General features: G+C 33.3%; 1 long non-coding RNA gene and 1 pseudogene across 1 annotated transcript in view; one reads left to right on the top strand and one right to left on the bottom strand.

The window, feature by feature from the left end:
• LOC106505092 (uncharacterized) overlaps nucleotides 1-20136 on the top strand; it is a 573890-nt gene that overhangs the window by 268056 nt on the left and 285698 nt on the right. The gene's annotated exons all lie outside the window — the stretch shown is intronic.
• LOC146403727 (U6 spliceosomal RNA) lies at nucleotides 2924-3024 on the bottom strand (annotated as a pseudogene).

Here is a 20136-nt window from a genome sequence, read left to right as displayed (position 1 = left end):
ATTAAATACTCATATGAAATGGTATGAATTATGAAGTACTTGTACTTTCATATCAAATATGTATAATGGGTATAGTTAAGCAACTACTATAAAAGTTGCACAGCAATCAATGTTTCTTGACTATTAGGAGTCATGGTGAGGATATTGGAGTCAACACGAATGCATGGGGGTGATAAGGAAAATAAGGTTTTAAGAGTAAGCAAAATAGAATCTGAAGAAGCAAGTGCACATATCTATATACATATAACTGAATCACTTTGGCTTTACACCTGAAATGAACAACATTGTACAAACATTGTAAATCAACTATACTTCAGTAAAAATCTTAAAAAACAGTAACCAAGTAATCACAAATTTTAGGTAACAAAGAGAATGTACGTCTTTTGCATAGCCTGAACACACTAGAAATTTTGCTAAGAACCACTTCTAGTAAAATAATTTGATGACTCAAAATCTAATGGTTTACCTTGTATGCTGGCCATTTACTCCATTTATGAATTTTTGATACTTAAATTCAGGGAGTTAAAAACACTGTATTTTCAGCAAGAAATAATCAGTGTGGCATGTACTACCTTTTACTTCTTATACTCTAAAGTGTGGTCATAGCATCCAGTGGTCAGCAATCATTTATAAAACCCTTTGTGAATTCAGAGAAATGCACAGATACACTGTCATACATATTCTCTTCTGGACTACTGACTTTGTGGCATGAGGCATGATTGTCATAGGAAAGTTGATGTATTTGCATGCAAATTGATAATTTGTGAATTATTCATTTTTATTAGTTACATTTCATTTATTCTGAGCAAAGGTATGTGGTGAAGGAGAGTCCTATTTTAAGGTGATTCTTATATAATTTTGCAGAGTAACATTCACATAATCTTACTTATTTTTTGTATTTTTTAAGGCTACACCCATGGCATATGGAAGTTCCCAGGCTGGGGAGTGAATCTGAGTTGTAGCTGCCGGCCTACACTACAGCCTTAGCAATGCAGAATCTAAGCTGGGTCTATGACCAACCCCATGATCACTGCAATGCAGAATACTTGACCCACTGAGCAAGGCCAGGGATTGAACCTGTGTCCCCATGGATACCAGTGGGGTTTTTTATCCCTGACTCATGACAGGAACTCCCCACATAATCTTAATTTTGAAATTAATGTAGTATAATCTCATGTCAAATGAGAAAAAAAACTTTCAACACCACTGAAATACAGACAGAAGATAAATGCTTACATTCACAATACCTATTACATGTATCTACTATGGACTTAATATTTTTTGAGTTGAATGATCATACATACAAATTTAAAATGATGTGCTTACTTTCAAAGGTCTCAGATATTTACCAGTTGTTGCAGTTTTACCACTTAACACTTGCTCTAACATAGCAAATAAGTTAAAGACACATATGAAAATATGTGAATAAAATCCACTTTAAAAGCACTTTCTGGAGTTATTATTTGAGAAGATAATAAATTTTTATATGGAGATTAATGATTTCCATCATTTACACATTTGGGGAGCCAGAAACCTTTCATTTCTTATGATTTTTGTGAGAAATCTCAATGTTACACATCTTACATTCGAAGTACCTTATATTAGCTTTGAACTCTCCACTGAGCAAATAATGGCAGCCAAGCAGAAAGATGGACCAACACATTAGTGCAATATATTTTATTTTTTTAAATTTTTTTATTTTATTTTATTTTTTATTTTTTTTTTGGTCTTTTTGCTACTTCTTTGGGCCGCTCCCGCAGCATATGGAGGTTCCCAGGCTAGGGGTCGAATCGGAGCTGTGGCCACCGGCCTACGCCAGAGCCACAGCAACGCTGGATCCGAGCCGCGTCTGCAACCTACACCACAGCTCACAGCAATGCCGGATCGTTAACCCACTGAGCAAGAGCAGGGATCGAACCCGCAACCTCATGGTTCCTAGTCGGATTCGTTAACCACTGCGCCACGACGGGAACTCCTGCAATATATTTTAGCATAACACATTTTTAAACCCACCAGTATTTTCCCTGAAAACTACATGATAGGTTCACATGGAATTATGCTCATGTAAGGAAATCTAAAAATTCATTAACAGTAGAACGTGAAGATTCTCTGAATATCAATAACTAGACATAAGTTTGAATTCCTGCATGGAGACATGACTTTGGGATGTTGAGGTTTTCTTAGAAGGTGCACCTTAACACATTTCAAACTGCTAGATATGGTAAGATTAGACTATGTTAAAGTGACTAAGTGGTTATCATTATACCAAAAAGCATTTTTTTCTCAGGTTTACTTTTCTTTTTCTTTTTCTTTTTAGGGCTGCCCTTGTAGCATATGGAAGTTCCCAGGCTATGGGTTCAAATGGAGTTGTAGCCACAGCGATGCCACATCCAAGCTGCTTCTGCAAACACACCACAGCTCTTGGCAATGCCAGATCCTTTAACCCACTGAGTGAGGCCAGGGATCAAACCCGTGTCCTCATAGATGCTGGTCGGGTTCATTATTGCTGAGCTATTATGGGAACTCTGTCTCAATTGTACTTTTAATTGAACTTAGAGTTATCTCTTATTGTTTATAACCCGTATAGCTATCATGGTATTTTCTAGTTAAAATGAACCATTTAAATCAGTTTCTCCCACTGGTCATTGTTTGCTTCCATTTCTATGGCATACATTTCAAAATAAAAAAAATCCACAATGAAATGTAAAATGGATACAATGTCTTTTTTAAAACATTTGACATATTTGACATGCTACATTTTGTAAGTTGAAGATATGTAACATGCTACTTTGATACATTTATATATTATAATATGATTGCCCTTGAAGCAATATTTATTATATTACTTCTCTATAGTAAATATTAATGTTTGTATTTATTATACTGTGCATTAGATTTCTATAGTTTATTTACTATTTCTTAAAAATAAAAGGAACACTTCATGAATTTGCTTGTCATCCTTGTTGAGGGTCCATGCATATATTCTCTGTATTCTAATTTTAGTGTTATATGCTGCCAAAGCAAGCCCTTGATATACTGTCTTGGGTTTCTGTAAATAGGATAAACTTTAATTATTACAAATGTCTGTTCTATGAGCAGCTAAAATGTTATAAGTCAAAGTAGTGGATTGTGATAACTGATAACTGGTGCAAAACTATAATTTATTCATTTTTCCTTAATTCAGAAATATATTCAAATAAGAGAAATGCAGGGAGGCTATTTTATTGAAAGAAAACTACTAATGACAGTTTTATACTGCATTTTTTTTTTGTTTTTGTTTTTTTTTTTTAAATACTCTGCCTACTACTGGGCCAAGTAATATTTGCTGTTCTTTGATTTTAGACTTGGCTGTATAATTTGTTTTGACTAATTGGATTTTGGCAGATATGACAGAAGCTGGGACTTGCTCTCTTAATTTCTTTTAAAACCATGAGAAAATCATGTCCAGGCTGACTACTGGGCCCAGGAAAAAGATATAAATTTAAGGGCAGAAATAATTGTTCCTACATTTTACTAGCCTAAATCTACTGAATAAATGAGTAAATGACACTGTCTTTAACACAATGACTTTTAAGAATTTTGCAGCCTTAATATGACAGTAGCTTACTCATTGCCCTGAATTTGACACACTGAAATACAGACTTTTATTTACACTGTCCTGACTCATTATATTTCCTCAGCCTAGCATTCTTCTGCCCTTTTTTAAAGCCTATCTTTCATGTTCATCTTTAAATACCACATTTCTCTTAAAGTAACATTTGTTTATTTTATTGTTTTTGCTTTTTAGGGCTGTACCTGTAGCATATGGAAGTTCCTAGGCCAGGGGTCCAATCAGAGCTGCAGCTGCTGGCCTAAGCCACAGCCATAGCAACACGGGCTCTAAGCTGTGTCTGTGACCTACACCACAGCTCCTGGCAACATCAGATCCTTAAGCTACTGAGAAAGGCCACAGTTCAAACCTGTGTCCTCACGGATACTTGTCAGGTTTGTTACTGCTGAGCCATAATGGGAATTCCATAAGTAGCATTTATTTATCAACTTATATCTGTTTCCCACACAGTTATTTTATTATTTGGCAACACTAACAGATTATGCCTATATGTCTTCTTCATACAGCTACATCTGGAGTATGCCTGTGAAGTGTGGCTTGTGTCGCATTTATCTCATTATTCATAAGATTTAGAATCTAGATATTGGTTAGTATGCATCCTTCACAAATATTTTACAATGAATAAATACAAAAAAATGTATTTGGGATTCCTAATCAAAAAATAAAAACCTATTATTGCTTGATAAGATGGACAGTATGGGGAACTATGTCAGTTATTGTAAGAGCAAGTATAAGCATAACCTAAACACAGTACAGAGCAGTCTTAGAATCTTTGGCTTATGGTCAAGGGCTACTGAGTTGGTTTTGACTTTGATGTCAGCATCAGGCATTTTCCTTCCTTTACTATGATCAGAAAACCTCTGCTCTCTTCCATTGACATTGATGTCTTCTTCCATTTCTTAAAGTAGTAGAAAAGCATTACTGATGTACAGATGCTCTAACCCTAGTGAACAAAACAATATTTTTGAACTAGAGTATTAAAATGTGTTTAAGTATTTTTCCTGCTTCAACCCTGGGTTCCACAAAGCGTCTTGGTACATTCTAAATTTATCTAAAAGGAGATTGGCATTTAGAATCCACTATTTAGGCTCTGGGTATGCTCATTACTGCATGGATGCTATTGCTTCTAGGTCTTAGGGAATGTGTACAGTATCAGGGAATATTAGTATGTATAATAAGCTGCACTATTAAACATGTCCAGATTCACGTATCTAATTATTTGTGTGTGGATATAAATATGTATCTCCAGAGCTTATCTTTGAACATTGAGGTTGGAGTGCTGATCCTCATGCAGTGAAAAACCCAGGACAGCACATTGTTGGCCCTCTGCTCTTAGTTTCTCCTTATTGGCAATTCTTCGTCTGTAGATTTAAGAAATCATGGATCCTGTAGCACCATAGTATTTATTGAAATAACTCAGCATTTAAGTGGACTCACACAGTTCAAATTATGTTACTCAAGGGTCAACTGTATATACCTAATGTTTTATATGAATGATATGTTTACTTTATATATAACAATCTAAGCAACAAAGTAAATGATAGAACTTGTTAAAACAAAAAGTAGTGGATCTATAACTGTATAAGTATCACAATATATTAATCACAAAGGAAAGACAATAACTTTGCAATGGGAAAACCAAGAGGAGGTGGTAACATTAAAAATAGTGCATAACAGCATTGTGATCCTTGTGATGTGATGCTTTAACTCAACATCAGCTCTGTGATATTCTTGACAAAAATATGTAGTAATGAAGATGCCTCACACTCAACCAAATTACTAGGCATTAAACACCATAAGGCCCAGTATTCTTTGGAAGTGTCAAGGTCGTGAAAGACAAGGAAAGCCTGAGGAACTCGCAGACTAAGAGAGACTAAGGAAAAATAATAACTAAATGCAATGTGGGATCCTGAATTTGATTTCGTAGCAAAAAAAGAATATGCTAGGGGAAAAAACTGGTAAAATTTGAATAAAGTATTTAGATTAGTTCAGAGTGCTGTACCAATTCCATTTCCTGGTCTGACAATTACACAATGGTTATATAAAATGGAAATATTAGAGAAAGCTGGAGGAGGGATAATGAAAATTCCTTATAGAATTTTTAACTATTCTCTATGTCTAAAGTTAGTTCAAAAAGAGCTGTAAAAAGATCTCTAATTTTCTTGGGATTCAAATGCTTTATTAATAATTATAAAAACTGTGGGTGGCTTTAAATACCTTTCATGTCAGAGTTTGGAATGGGATTCAGCTCTTTCGATTCCAAGTTCAATAATCTCCCAATACTGTGTTCTTCCAAATCTTCTGAGGATATTTTTACTCCAAGTACAATTGATTTGGTAATGCAGTGAACCTGAAGTCTATTGTTAGTCATTATAAAATATGAAACTAACTTTGTAAAAGCTTCATTTACCCCTATTCTTGACTCCCCTAAAAATAATCCATAACTCCTACATTTAATTTTGTGGTTACTCAATTAGTTACTCTACAAAAGGGTGAGAAATCCAAGATTTATTTTTAAGAAGGCACTAGACTGTCCTTTTTTAAAATAGAGATCTTAAAATTAGAGAGCAGAGAAAAATAATTTAGAATCTTTTATTTTCCTTTCCTATCTAAACCTTGTTCTTAAGTTGGTTGTTTCAAATTGTCTCTGCAGTTTTGTAATACCTTTTCTGCTGCTTTGTGTGATGTTAAAAAAAAAATCTGATAAGACAATATATCTTTTTAAAAATGTTATATAGAGAAAAAATAATTATTAATGTACATAATAAAGATTTTACCCCAATCTCCAAATGAGCATTTTCATTCCTTAAGACATAGTTAAATCATACTTCATGCTAAGTTTTCAAATAATACTATAAGCAATTACTTGATATTCTCATTTTGCATTTTGATTTGGCTTCATTTCCCAGTGCCAAATTTTTATCTAGGTAGTAAATTGTTACTTAAATGTCACCAGTCCCTGTTCAAACATGTAGAAAATTAAACTCACATAATCATATGTTGAATTTTACTCATGGTTCTATAGTGATATTTATTGCTATTGGTATTGACCTATTAAATTGTAAAGCAGTTAATGAAAATAATATCCTATAGCTGTGATGTACAGAAAATAATCACTGGTTAAAAAAATCATCATTTGGGAATTTGTCAGGAAAATACAGATTTTTATTAAATTAAAATCTAGGTTTGGAAATATTAGGCTAAATTTTCCAAACTTTCATAACATTTCCCCAATCTTGCACTCTGGCATCTGTAATGTTGTCATTTAAGTAATTGATTTTGCATGAGCTTCATTCCCATTTTGATTAGCTAATTGAGAAGATTGTTAATTGTCATTTTAACTTAAAACTTAAAGGGAAGTTACTTCTAAGAAAGATCCTGGACAGAAACACCTAGAGACAAATCCATTTAAACAGCACATTACTTTGAGGATCCCACAGAGCTGAACTCAATAGGAGCTGTTGATAATGCAAACCCTGAGGACATCCTTATTAGTCTGCCCACCAAGTGGACTGTGTGTGTGTTGTGAACTCTGTGGGTTAGCAATAGCCAATAATTTTAAGCTGGTAGAAAAGTCACTCTAGACATTTAAAGTGCAGTCAGATACCCTTTTCTGGCATTTAAAATAAAATGAGTCACTCTAAAGTTAGCGAAGTGGACTTGAGATGCTCTGGAGAGATACATGATGTTGTCATGAAGTTTTGTGATGCCAAGGTTAACCTGAATATGAACTTAGCCTTCAGGGATTTCCTCTTTTTGGCATAGTGGGGACGAGGGACATAATATATCATCAAATGCTCATTCAGAGTTTCTAATTCTTTGTCTCCAGAAAGAAGAATATTCTGTTCATACTAAAATATGTTTCAATAGAATAACTTCCAAATGGCTGATATATGTGATAATGATGATGATAGGATGAAGATGATGATGATAAACTACTTTAATTTTAAAGACAAAAAGATATTAAATAACAGATGGGACACATTTAGGAAGGGTGTGGTTTTTGAAGTTTAGAAAGTGGCCTCTGAAGATTCATCCCCTCATTGATGTCCTCAAATTTGTCTTCATTCTCATTTCGTCTGAGTTTAGGAGTGTTATGTGTTTTATTGAAACCACTTCTGTTAACTTGATATGTAGACTGAAGAGAGATGTAAATCAAGTTAAGCTTCCTTTTAATATGTTCTTAGATAGGCTAGAGAAATAGCTGAATTTCTAAAGTAGTCACATGGAATTTAAAAGTATTTCAGAGATGAATCCCAAATTCACTCATTTATTTTTATTTTCTTAGGCATTTCACTGGGAATCTTGGCAACCATAAGTAAATCTCAGTTTTTCAAGTTACTATATTACCTGGAAGCCTATACAATAAAGTTCCCCAGCTTCCACTACGGAAAGTTACTATACGTGCATTAAATCTCTTAAGATATAAATCATATAGGACACCCTAGTGCAATTTACATAAAATCCACATGTTTCTTGATTTGTAATCAAATATATTTAAGGAAATTCTGACAAATCTGCCATTAGAAGAGGCATAGGCAGAAGTTAATTCACATTTTAGAAGGTGAAAGCACAGGAATTGCTAGGATCACATAAGCTTTTTTTTTTTTTGTCATTGTTATAGTTTAATATGCTGTATGGTTGTAGAAATAAGATTAGTTACTGGCAAATAATGACACTTTTCTTTATCATCTGCCAAACATGATATGCGTGTTTCTGAGCCTCACTTTCAAGTGACTTTTAACCCTCTAGTTTTGATTTTTACTTCTTAGTCTATGCTAATCTTTCCATTCTTAAGCTGTAGTAGTTCAAAAAGTTCAACAACAAAAAAATAGCCTCATTTAAAAACTGGTTTTGTTTTAGCTTGAGAGTATTAGAAATGCAATTCAATTTATGTAGACTCTTGTGTTCTTGCTCTAGTATCCATGCATACTACTTTGGTATTATTAGCGATACTTTTGAAGACTTACTGTCCATGAAGAGTCGTGAATAGTGCTTTGCTTGTGTTGTTACATTGAGTCTTTTCAGTAGCTTATTTGATCACTTTTATATACTATGAAACACAAGATTGAAGATGTGATGCTACCTTGCCAGCAAAGGGGGGAATATTTAAGCCCACATCTGACTGGTCGGTACCCCTGTGCTTTTCAACATTTTATGGATGTATAAATTTATAAGAGATTGGATAAATGATTAGATTAGTATGTGCAGCCCTTTATTTTGGTTCACTAGACTCAAAGAAACATTTGTTGATAAAGTGAAAATTTCTTCCTTCTTAATTCTTAAGAAAACACTGAACATTTTGTTTGCAGTACTGCCTGCTGGAGGCTTTATTTGTAGCCTTGTGTTGACCATCAGGTAGACAAATAATGTATTATTTTTCCACAAGTATTGTTGTTTCTGGACTAGAATTTATATTGTTCTATAGAAGGCCCAAAGCAGTGATCACAATTTATATTGCCTGACAAACTTTTGAGGAATTTCTCTCTAGCTAAAAGAAAAATATTTGCCTAACTTCTACTTGGGCATGAGATAAAACCGTTAAGGATATTGGATTTCGGATGACCATGGGATTTAAATTACTAGCCCATAAAATGCATCTCTTAATTTTATCTCAATTTGTAGAAAAGGAGCTCTGTTGAGAAATTGGCTCCATGTCTATCATTTTATTATGATACAATACTATTATCTCCCCTACCTATAAATAACTATGTATAATTTAAAAGGTAACATCACACCCTACTTTGTCAAAGTCTGCCTTTTTTGTTGACTTCTAAAATGCCAGTTAAGGGGCTTAGTGGTTTGAGCTGTTTCTGGCAAATAGTTCTCCAAAGGTTAAAACATAATAGCATACCCAGTAAGGCTAACCTGTTTATATTAAAAAAAATTGAGGCAATATCATAATTCTGTTTACCCTTATGTGTAATGTGCAGTTTCAAAGAATGTCTCCTAAAACAGTAAATTATCTAGCAGTCACCTTTTAAGTCTGAAGAAGTGTCTCATACTTGACTAAAGTCATGGAAGAGAATTGCCAATTTGGATGGAAATATACTGAGGGAGGAGATCCTTGGAAACTCAGATCATGATTTAGATAATACATGAATTCTGATTTTCTCTTTGAAAATTAATGCATTGATATTCAGATATTTTGGGATTGGCTTAGTTGACAGTCGGAAGTGATAACACTTCAGTATCTAGAGTTCAATCCTTATTAGAAAGAGGATGCCTTGGAGAGATTCCACATATCAATTTAATCCAGAAATAAGTTTGGACAGGTGGTTGATCACAGATAATCTTCCCAAATGACTGAGGAGACTCAGAGGGGATGATTCAGTTTGTGAATGTTAGGCATTGTACTATTTAGCAAGATGTCTCATGTGGAGGAGTTTTGCTGCAACGCCTTTTTGAACTGAGTACCCTACTTGTCTCTCATCAAACCAGTATTCTCTGCTGAATTTCCATCATTGTTCCTAGTTTTCCAATCAGTAACAGAAATTTCTGTTTTCTTTGGGGGAATTATCCAATCCCTGTGGAAATTTTTGTTTTGTCAGTCCTGATGTCCCTCTGAAAAACATCTTAAATGCAAGACCCAATTTCAAAGACGAGAGAAGGACACACAGAATTAGGTTTGAAGTTGATTTCACTTTGGTTTACTAGCAAAAATGCAGTGCAACCTCTATCTAAATAAAACATCAAAGAGATACTTTCAGTTTTTACTGCTTCTTCAGGTTTATCACAGTTTTGATCCACCTTCTTTAAGTGAAGGATGAATATTTGGTCCAAGTTAGACCAATGTGATTTTTCTCCTTAAGTAATTTAAATATGAATTAACAGGAGGTGATTCATCCTGGAGCTAGTACTCTGGTGACCTATAGATACTCCCTTTACGTCCCTGTAACTTAAGCTTTCTTTCCTAGGGATTATTATTCTTTGTATTTTTTACTGGGTGATATTTTTGAGATTGTTTTTGTTGATTAAACCCCCAAACCATAATTTCTTTAATTTCATACACTTGACTACCATAAATTTTGTATTTTCACCCCCAGACTGTAACATAATGACATATTTAAATATAAAATAGATCTAGGAAAACATACTGCCTTGGGATTTGTCAGTTGTCTGTTGCTTATGTTATATTAGTTTCTCTGAGTCAATGTCCTTTTGAACATGATAATTTCTTATTCACAAAGTGAATTTTGGTATTAACTTGTATTTTAATGTACATTTCAATCTAAATAAAATTATATCATGTTTCTGAAACTCAGCTGATTTTATATATTTACAATCCTTGGGTTGGACCCTTCGCTATAAGGGACAGACAGAATTTTTGTGTATAACAATGGGCTATGGTCACTAACAATATTTGACCTTAAAGAAGTTCACTTTATTTTACTTTTATTTTAATTTTTTGCTTTTTAGGTCTGCTCCTGTGACATTTGGAAGTTCCCAGGCTAGAGGTCGAATCAGAGGTGTAGATGCCAACCTATACCACAGCCACAGCAATGCAGGATCCTTGTGACCTGTAGCACAGATCATGGCAACACCAGATCCTTAACCTACTGAGTGAGGCCAGAGATCAAACCCGCATCCTCATGATTACAAACTAGTCTGGTTTGTAATCCACTGAGCCACAATGGGAACTCCCTATAAACTTTATCACATTTTTTATAGGCAATTCTGCTGATGTATTGTTTCTTTAATTCTTTAAAAAATGTGTACTTTTTAAAAGCTATTTTTCATTTGCAGTTATTATAAAACGTGTTATATTCCCTGTGTTGTGCAGTACACCCTTGAGTCTATTTTACACCCAACAGTTTGTGCTTCCCACTCCCCCATCCCTATGCTGCCCCTCCCCCTTCTACTCATTGTTAACTGCTAGTTCTGTGAATTTGCTTCATTTGTTATATTCACTAGTTTGTTGTATTTTTTTCAGATTCTACATATAAGTGGTAACTTCCCTGAGCATAATACTCTCCAAGTCTATCCACGCTGCTGCAAATGGCAAAATACCATTCTTTTTATTGCTGAGTAGTATTCCATGGTAACTATATATACCACATCTTCTTTATCCAGCTATCTGTTGATGGACACTTAGGTGGCTGCCATATTTGTCAGTTGTAAATATGCTGCTATGAACATTGAGGTTCATGTATCTTTTCAAATTTGTGCTTGTGTTTCAGATATATACCCTGGAGTGTAATTGCTGGGTCATATAATAGTTCTATTTTCAGGGTTTTTTTGAGACACCTCCATACTGTTTTCCACAGTGGCTACACCAATTTACCATCCCATCAATAGTATTCAAGGGTTCCCTTTTCATTATATACTTGACGACATTTGTTATTTGTATTCTTTTTGATAGCCATTCTGACAGGTGTGAAGGAATATCTCATTGTGGTTTTGATTTGTTTTACCTTGATAATTAGTGATGATGAGCGTGGTTAGATAAGCCACTTGGCCATCTGCATTTCCCCTTTGGAATGTCTATTCAGTTCTTCTGCCCATATCTTTAATTGGGTTGTTTGATTTTTGTAAATTTTGTTTTATTTTTGTATTAGTAGTTCATTCTTTTCATGCTGTAGTTTTGACATGTTTATTAGAAAATTGATTTTTACTTGATTAGGAATAATGGCAAGTATGGACTAATTGTATTTCCAATTACTCTGCAAAAATTATACTCATTTAAAATAATTTGCAATTGACTAGCACATAGAAAAATGCTTAGCACCACACAGTATACAGTTCCTGCTGTGGCACAGTGGGTTAAGAATCTGACTGCAGAGCCTCCGGTTGCTGTGGAGGTGTGGGTTGGACCTCTGCCTGGGCTCAGTGATTTATAAAGGATCCAGCGTTGCTGTAGCTATGGCATAGATTGAAGCTATGGCTTAGATTCAATCTCTGGCCAGGAACTTCATGTGCCATGGGTACAGCCATTAAAATATTAAGAAAAGAGGGGAAAAAAGTGTGTGAATGAATAAAACAATGAATTTTTCTTTATATTAAGGTAAATAAAAATAATTGATAAGTGAAGCATGATATTAAAAAACACAATTCAAGTATAGGCATTGTGGACATGTCATTGGAATATTTAAATATTTCCACATATGTATTTTTTCAGTGAAAACTATGGCATAATTTTGAGGTTAAATTTCTAATAAATATGGCTTTAGTTTCATGAAGTATACCTGTCTGTAGATATAATTACAATGAAAAAAATCTTCCATTTCTGTGCTTCTGTAGGCTTTTTATCATACTGTTTTTTTTTTGTTTGTTTGTTATTTTTTTCTGCTTTTTAGGGCTGTACCTGCAGCATGTGGAAGTTCCCACGCTAGGGGTTGAATCGGAGCTACAAATGCCAGCCTACACCACAGTCAGAGCAATGTGGGAAATGAGCTGAGTCTGTGATCTACATCTACACCACAGCTCACAGCAATGCTGGATGCTTGACCCACTGAGAAAGGCCAGGGATCGAACCCGTGTCCTTAGGGATAATGGGTTAGTTTCTGCTGTGCTACAACAGGAACTCCCTATCATACATTTTTATGTTTACATTCTTTAGTGTTGCTAACACCAGATTCCAAGGCCTGGAAATAGACATTATAATTTTTAAGTTTAAATCCTTAGTTTTCAAAATGTTTTAAAGGAAGAAATGGACTCTCAATATATATTTAGAAATTAAATTAGTTAAAAAAAAGAATTACAAGTGCTGCTTCATAGTTACTTCACATTTCAAGTCTGCACTGGTATAATCTTATTAAAATATTTTGTCTATTATGTGAACTGTAATAGTAATTATATTAAGTTTAAAGTATTTTAACAATTATTATTTCTTTAACACATTTCATTTATGGACTTTTCTTTCAGCTTTCTCCCCATTCATTAAAAGAGCACACTAAATATCCTTCTTCCTGTTATTTGTTTCCGAATCCTATTTAAAGAGAAATATCTCACTTTACCCTGAAAAGCTCTCTTATTTACACTTTCACACCTTTTTAAGTTAATTACTTGACTTCAGGTAAATTTTTTAATCTATATAATTTTTTTCCAATCCCAGAGATATACTTTATAATCTAGGTTGTCTGTTGCTCATGTACTTTGCTTTAAAATGTAGGTTTTATTAATATTCATGTACAGCAAGGCTGATCCATTAGGAGACTACCATTGACAAGAGAGTTGCTATACTCATAGATTCCAAAGGAAATGGGCCCCTGACACCCTGTGAGTCAGTCAGGAAGCAAAGAAGTCCAGGGGAAAAATTGGGCAATGATCTTTGTTGTGGTTTCCATAGAAAGAAATGGGTAGAATTAAGATCAACTCATTTGAGTAGTAATTTGAGAGGATTCTAATATATACAGGGCTGTTCCCAGTTGTCTGGTACCTGGCCCTGGGGTGAATCGAGCCAAAGAGTAGTGGCCCTAAGTGTGAGTCCTGTAGAGTCAGTGGTTGGGGTGGGGATTCTGGAATGCCTGGTGTGCATATGAAAGTCACAATCAATAGGCTAGTCTTTTGATCTAAGAATTAACCCTGTGAGAGGCAATCCCTCCAGTGTCAGTAAGGCCCCAGATGGCAAAGCAGGAACATTATAGAAAATAAAAACATATGATAGCCCTTTCAAAATTCTTTAAAAAAAATCTACAAATTTTTACTCATTACTTCGATCTGTCATATCATATTCAAATACCTGAGTGATGTTAGGTAAGCTTATCTTTTCAGAAATCTTCCTATGAGATTATACTTGTTTAAAGATTTGGTGAATCTGCCTTTTATTGATTCCATCTGGAGGCCAAGCCTAGGCTCTCACATCTGTTTATATCTCCCTGGGTAATTTTGAGACCCCACATGGTGATAAGAATAGCACAGTGGAAAAATCATCTAATTACAAGTTAGGAATAGCAAATTGTATATTTTGAATAATAAAATGTTTTCACTTTTTGGCTGGCTTTACATATAGTAGACATCAGCTTATTTTAATGTTTTTTTTTTTTTAATTCAGTTGGGGATTTTTGATGCTTGGTTAGTTTTCATCTCTTAAATTATGTTTGAGTTTTATAATATTTTCAAACAAACGTTTAAAAATGTTGACTTTCAAGTTTTTGTTCCATTTTACATCTGTTTAAAAAAGTGAAATCCATTGTTATTTAAGGAAATGTGTAGCTCATTTAATAGATGTTTTACAGACATTTTCCCTAGTTTATTAGGTTTTTCTCTTTAATGCTATTTTCATAAAATAATTTTATCAAATAATTTTTAAAAAATCATATAGGATCTAATTTGTCAGCTTTTTACTTTATGATCATCTTGTTTTAGGTCAAGCTTAAAAAAGGCCTTCTATACTTCAAATTTATAAAATTATTTAATCAGTCTTCTAATAGCTTATACTTCCCTGTCATATTTTCACTATTGATTTTTTAACAACCTGGAGTTTATGCTGGGGTAAAATGTCCTCTTAATCATGTAGTATAACCTGATATATATTTGGGATTGTTTTCAGATCCCATTTTTTTTGTGTGTGTAGTGACAAACTCTTTTTTGTCAATAATAATACATATTTTGGTACTGGCAGATCTTTTATTCCTCTATTTTCCTCTATTATGTCCCTTTATCCTGACTTTGTCTTGATTCTTTATGTATGTTTAATTTTTAGACATCTTTAGTGTAGTTTTGTCAATTTCTAAGAAAAAATATTTTAATTGGGATTAAGACTAAAATATTTGTAACTTGGGGAGAATTGATACTCTTAAATGTTTAGTATTTTAGCCTGTCAGCATTGCTTAAACATTATTTTTTCAACTCTGATGGGATGCAATACAATGTCGCCTCAGCCACAATGATCTCCATCTTCTAGTATTTATATCATTTTTGTAATTCACTCTCCTTTAGAGTGAGTGGGAACTGCAGCTTCTTATAACCAAAAGAATATTTCACAGATGATGGGAGAGACTTTCCATGACTATCCTTCCTAAGACTGTAATTTTATTTTATTTATTTTTTCTGCTGTACAGCATGGGGACCAAGTTACACTTACATGTATACATTTTTTTTCTTCCCTTTGTTCTGTTGCGATATAAGTATCTAGACATAGTTTTCAATGCTACACAGCAGGATCTCATTGTAAATCCATTCCAAGAGCAATAGTTTGCATCTGATAACCCCATGCTCCCAATCCATACCACTCTCTCCCCTTCCCCTTGGCAACCATAAGTCTATTCTCCAAGTCTATGATTTTCTTTTCTGCAGAAATATTCATTTGTGCTGTATATTAGATTCCAGTTATAAGTGATATCATATGGTATTTGTCTTTTTCTGACTTATTTCACTAATATGAGAGTCTCTTGTTCCATCCATGTTGCTGCAAATGGCATTATGTCGTTTTTTTATGGCTGAGTAGTATTCCATTGTGTATATATACCACATCTTCCTAATCCAATAATCTTTCAATGGACATTTGGGTTATTTCCATGTCTTGGCTATTGTGAATAGTGCTTCAGTGAAAATGCGGATGCAAGTGTCTTTTTTAAGGAAATTTTGTCTGGATCTAAGACTGTAATTTTAACATTCTTTTTTAAGGAAACTTTTGTCCGGATCTAAGACTGTAATTTTCCCTTGTCTGCTTTGATCAAAAAATTGTTATGTGCAACACTCTATATAGAGGCCCATACAGCATGGAACTGAGTGTGACCTCAGGCTGACAACTAGGGAAAAACTAAGACCACTAGTCCAGCAGTCCAAAGGAAATGAATTCTGCCAATACCAAGTGATTGTCAAAAAAGTCCTTCCCCAGTTAAGCCTTGAGATGAGCCTGCAACCCAGAGAGAAACTTCATTTACATGCAATAACAAATATGTGTCCACTGAAAAATTTAATAAGCCAGTACTTAAGTTTTTTTGCATGGGCATTTTTCAGTTAAATTAATCAGCAATTTTCACTCTTCATTCAGTCATTCACAAATTTGGTACTAATATTAGATCAGCTAATTTACAAAGGAAATGGCAAAATTTTCTTTAATCTTAAAAAATTACATTGTATATTATTTCCTTCATTGCCACTTGAAAAAGTCATGCTGCTTCCTCATAGAAATTGTACTAGAAGCAAATGTGATAAGCTGTGTAAACCTATTTAGTCAGAGCTTGAAATGTTTGACATTCAGTAAATGTTAATTAGTTTTATTAATGACATACTCTGACAGTTTTACCAGATTCTTCCAAGGTATTTTATTGTTTAGGTTTTCCATCACATAATGACATTTTAAAAATTTGTACTTCATATTTTATCTAATGCTTCTAATTACTTGCATGAGTTTTACAAAGCACTTATTGGCTCTATCAATTAACTCTGCATATGCTGTAAATTCTTTTCATTTTTATTTCAGTGTATCATGTGGCTGCCCCATGTATTTTTTTTTAATATAACTTTAGATAGGATTATTTCTTGTATATTTTTATTATTTTACTCATTCTCCACTTCTTAATCCCTTTTTTGCTTTAATTTCATGACTAAATTCTTAAGTAGATGATTAATTCAATTTTATTCTCTCACATAGCCCTGAAATAGGTTAAAATAGATTTTTTTAAGAATAAACTTAAGGAGTTCCCGTCATGGTTCAGTGGTTAATGAATCTGACTAGGAACCATGAGGTTGTGGGTTCAATCCCTGGCCTCCATCAGTGGGTTAAGGATCTGGCATTGCCATGAGCTGTGGTGTAGGTCACAGACGCAGCTCGGATCCCGCATTGCTGTAGCTCTGGCATAGGCTGGCGGCTACAGCTCAGATTAGACCCCTAGCCTGGGAACCCCCAAATGCCTCAGGAGTGGCCCTAGAAAAGGCAAAAAGACAAAAAAAAAAAAAAGAATAAACTTAAATATCCATACATTTAGATATACAATCATTATATTAAAACATTTTTCTAGATATTTAGCAATTTTGGTTGTAAGTTCAATTTTTGCCACCATTATTTTCTTTATTTTTCTAATTTCATATTTTTACTACATTATTTGATTTGTATTGGTTAAAATACATTGCCTATATTACTTGATAATTTTTAAAAGTGAGATTTCCTTTGTAGAATAATATACAACCAACATTTAAAAATGTTTCATAAGGATTTTATGGGGAGTTTTTTTGTTCATTTTGTTTTCTTTTGTTTTTTGTTTTGTTTTTTTGCAGTGCATAGAATTTAATATATTTATAAACCTCCATTGTTGATTAAATATCATTCATTTGATTTTCAATATCCTTTCTTACATTAAGGAATATTCTCTAATATAAACTAATGGAGGCAAATTTGTTTTTTAGTCTGTTGTAAATTCTGCAGAATTTGTTTTTGTGTTTCCAATATTTCATAACAGCCATTTATTTTTAAGGGTTCATGGCATTTCAGTCCTCAATGTGGATTTTATTATTTGAAATTTTATAGCTTACTTTTTTGGCTTCACTTAATCAATTGTCTTATATTTGAACTTACTTCATGTTAATATCCTAAGCTTTTTTTTTTTTTTTTTTTTTTTTTTGGCTAATGCTTGTCCAGCAATTTTTAAGCAGCTTATATTGGCTTTGGTACAATTTCAGTCCTGAGTGAAAATATAGAGTGAAAGTTTATCAAAGTAACTAACTACACAGACCCTTTAACCATTGAGGCCAGCATGTTCTGAAACTATTCTCTCAATGTTCCCAAGCAAGGCAGTTCTTACAGTAATTACATTAAGGAGACAAACCATTATGAGTCTCTCCATGGTATAATTCTTTCAGGGCAAGAACTTATGGGAATGGGAAGCACATTGTAGTGGTGAGATCAGCATTATTTTAAACGCTAAAATACAGCTTATTGAGGCTGAATAACCCAAGTAATGGCATTCACAGAACATCCTTGGGTTTGAGGTTAGCAAATGTTATCAGTGTCTTTGGCTATAGAACTTATTCTGTAGAATCATAAACAGACATGTATTACCAGAAAGAAAGTCTTAGAAGATAGAAGTTAAATAATTCAATTTTAAACACTGTAGACCTTGCATAATATTTTATTAGACTTCTTTTTGATGTAGTATAATCAAATATGAGTGCCTAATCAAAATAGTTGTTTCCTAAAATATTAAAGACTGTAAGTGGACTTTGCTTTTCCGTTCTACCCTTTATTCAAACTTTGCAGAAGTGTAATGTTGATTAGGTTATAGATAAACTGAACCTGAGGTGGAAACTACTTTTCCCATCAAGAGCTTGTGGTGATTTACTCTTTGCTATACAGGTCCATCAATGTAGTAACCAAGTTTCCAGTAATTCTCTTTCCTGTATTCTCACTAATACTATACTTTGCACATAATGTTAGCTGCTATTGCTCAATAAGCACTTTTCCCTTTGACAATAAATATGAGTGTTTGAGGTTGACTACTAAAGTTTATTAAACTTATCAAAGCCATATTAAAACATGTATTTTTAATTTTTCCTAATTATCCTAGAGACAAGGGGGTAAGTCCAAAAATGTTTTTATTTACTTATTTACCTAGAAGTTGAAAGTTTAAAGTTAAAAATATGTGCAAGTTAACAATAGCTATTTCAAAGAAATATTTGATCAGCTTTTAGCTACACATTGGGAAACAGTAGTCAATTATAAAGTCTTGGTGGGGATTATATTTGTTGAAAGTAGAGCCAGTCAGATAAGTTTAAGGAGTTAAGAAAATCTAACTCTTCCATGAATAAGATATTGAGGTTAAACAACTAGAGACAAGAGGGCAGAAAAGAACCTTTGTTGAAAATGTGATGTGAATGCATAACAGGGAAACAATGATGTAATCACTATCCCTAGATTTTAAGATCACATTTTTCACTTACCCAGTTTAAACAGGTAAGTAAATAAATGTGTTTCTGAAGATAAAGTAAAGGTACGTACTAGTACTAGATGATACAACTCAGCTGTCACTGGTGTTGTCCTTGTTTATACTTTTGTCTCAATTCTTTAGTTAAACCTGAAATGGATTAACTCTCTTAGAATAACAGCCTTAACTTTGATAAGTATTAGAAATATTGACTATTTTAATTTCAGTAACAGTAATAGCACAATTGGCTATTTCACCACGTACCCAATACATGCCCTAGTTGTTTCTAAATATCATAATATTTTGATTTAATAGATGCAACCCGTTTTTTATTTTTATTACTATAAGATATATTGGGTTCTTTTTATACATTTGTGATTATGTCCCTGAGATAAATTACTAAATTTGAAATACATATTCATAATGAAAAGAAAGCAAATAAATTACAAACATATATATATATGAAATGTTCTCCATAAATTTGTAAAGGTAAAATCAATAAATAACTTAATGCTTCTCCATTACAAACAGTGTTTTAAAGTAAATTATAACTTTGAATAATACTGCAGGTAAAAATTTTAATGACCTATGTTAAGTTAAAGGAACCTATACAACTGTAGTTAGTGAGTTGATGTTTTGTTAGAGTCCTCCTTCAAAAATCAGCAAAAACTTGAGAGAAAAAAAATGTGAAAAGCACTGAAATATAAGAGTAGTGATAAA

Source organism: Sus scrofa, chromosome 4 (genome assembly GCF_054392235.1).
Source record: "Sus scrofa isolate SSC_HxYL_T2T_F1_AM1 chromosome 4, Sscrofa_HxYL_maternal_Yorkshire_Landrace_v2.0, whole genome shotgun sequence".
In the NCBI taxonomy this organism is placed as follows: Eukaryota; Metazoa; Chordata; class Mammalia; order Artiodactyla; family Suidae; genus Sus; species Sus scrofa.
This window is presented reverse-complemented; position numbering and strand designations above follow the sequence as displayed.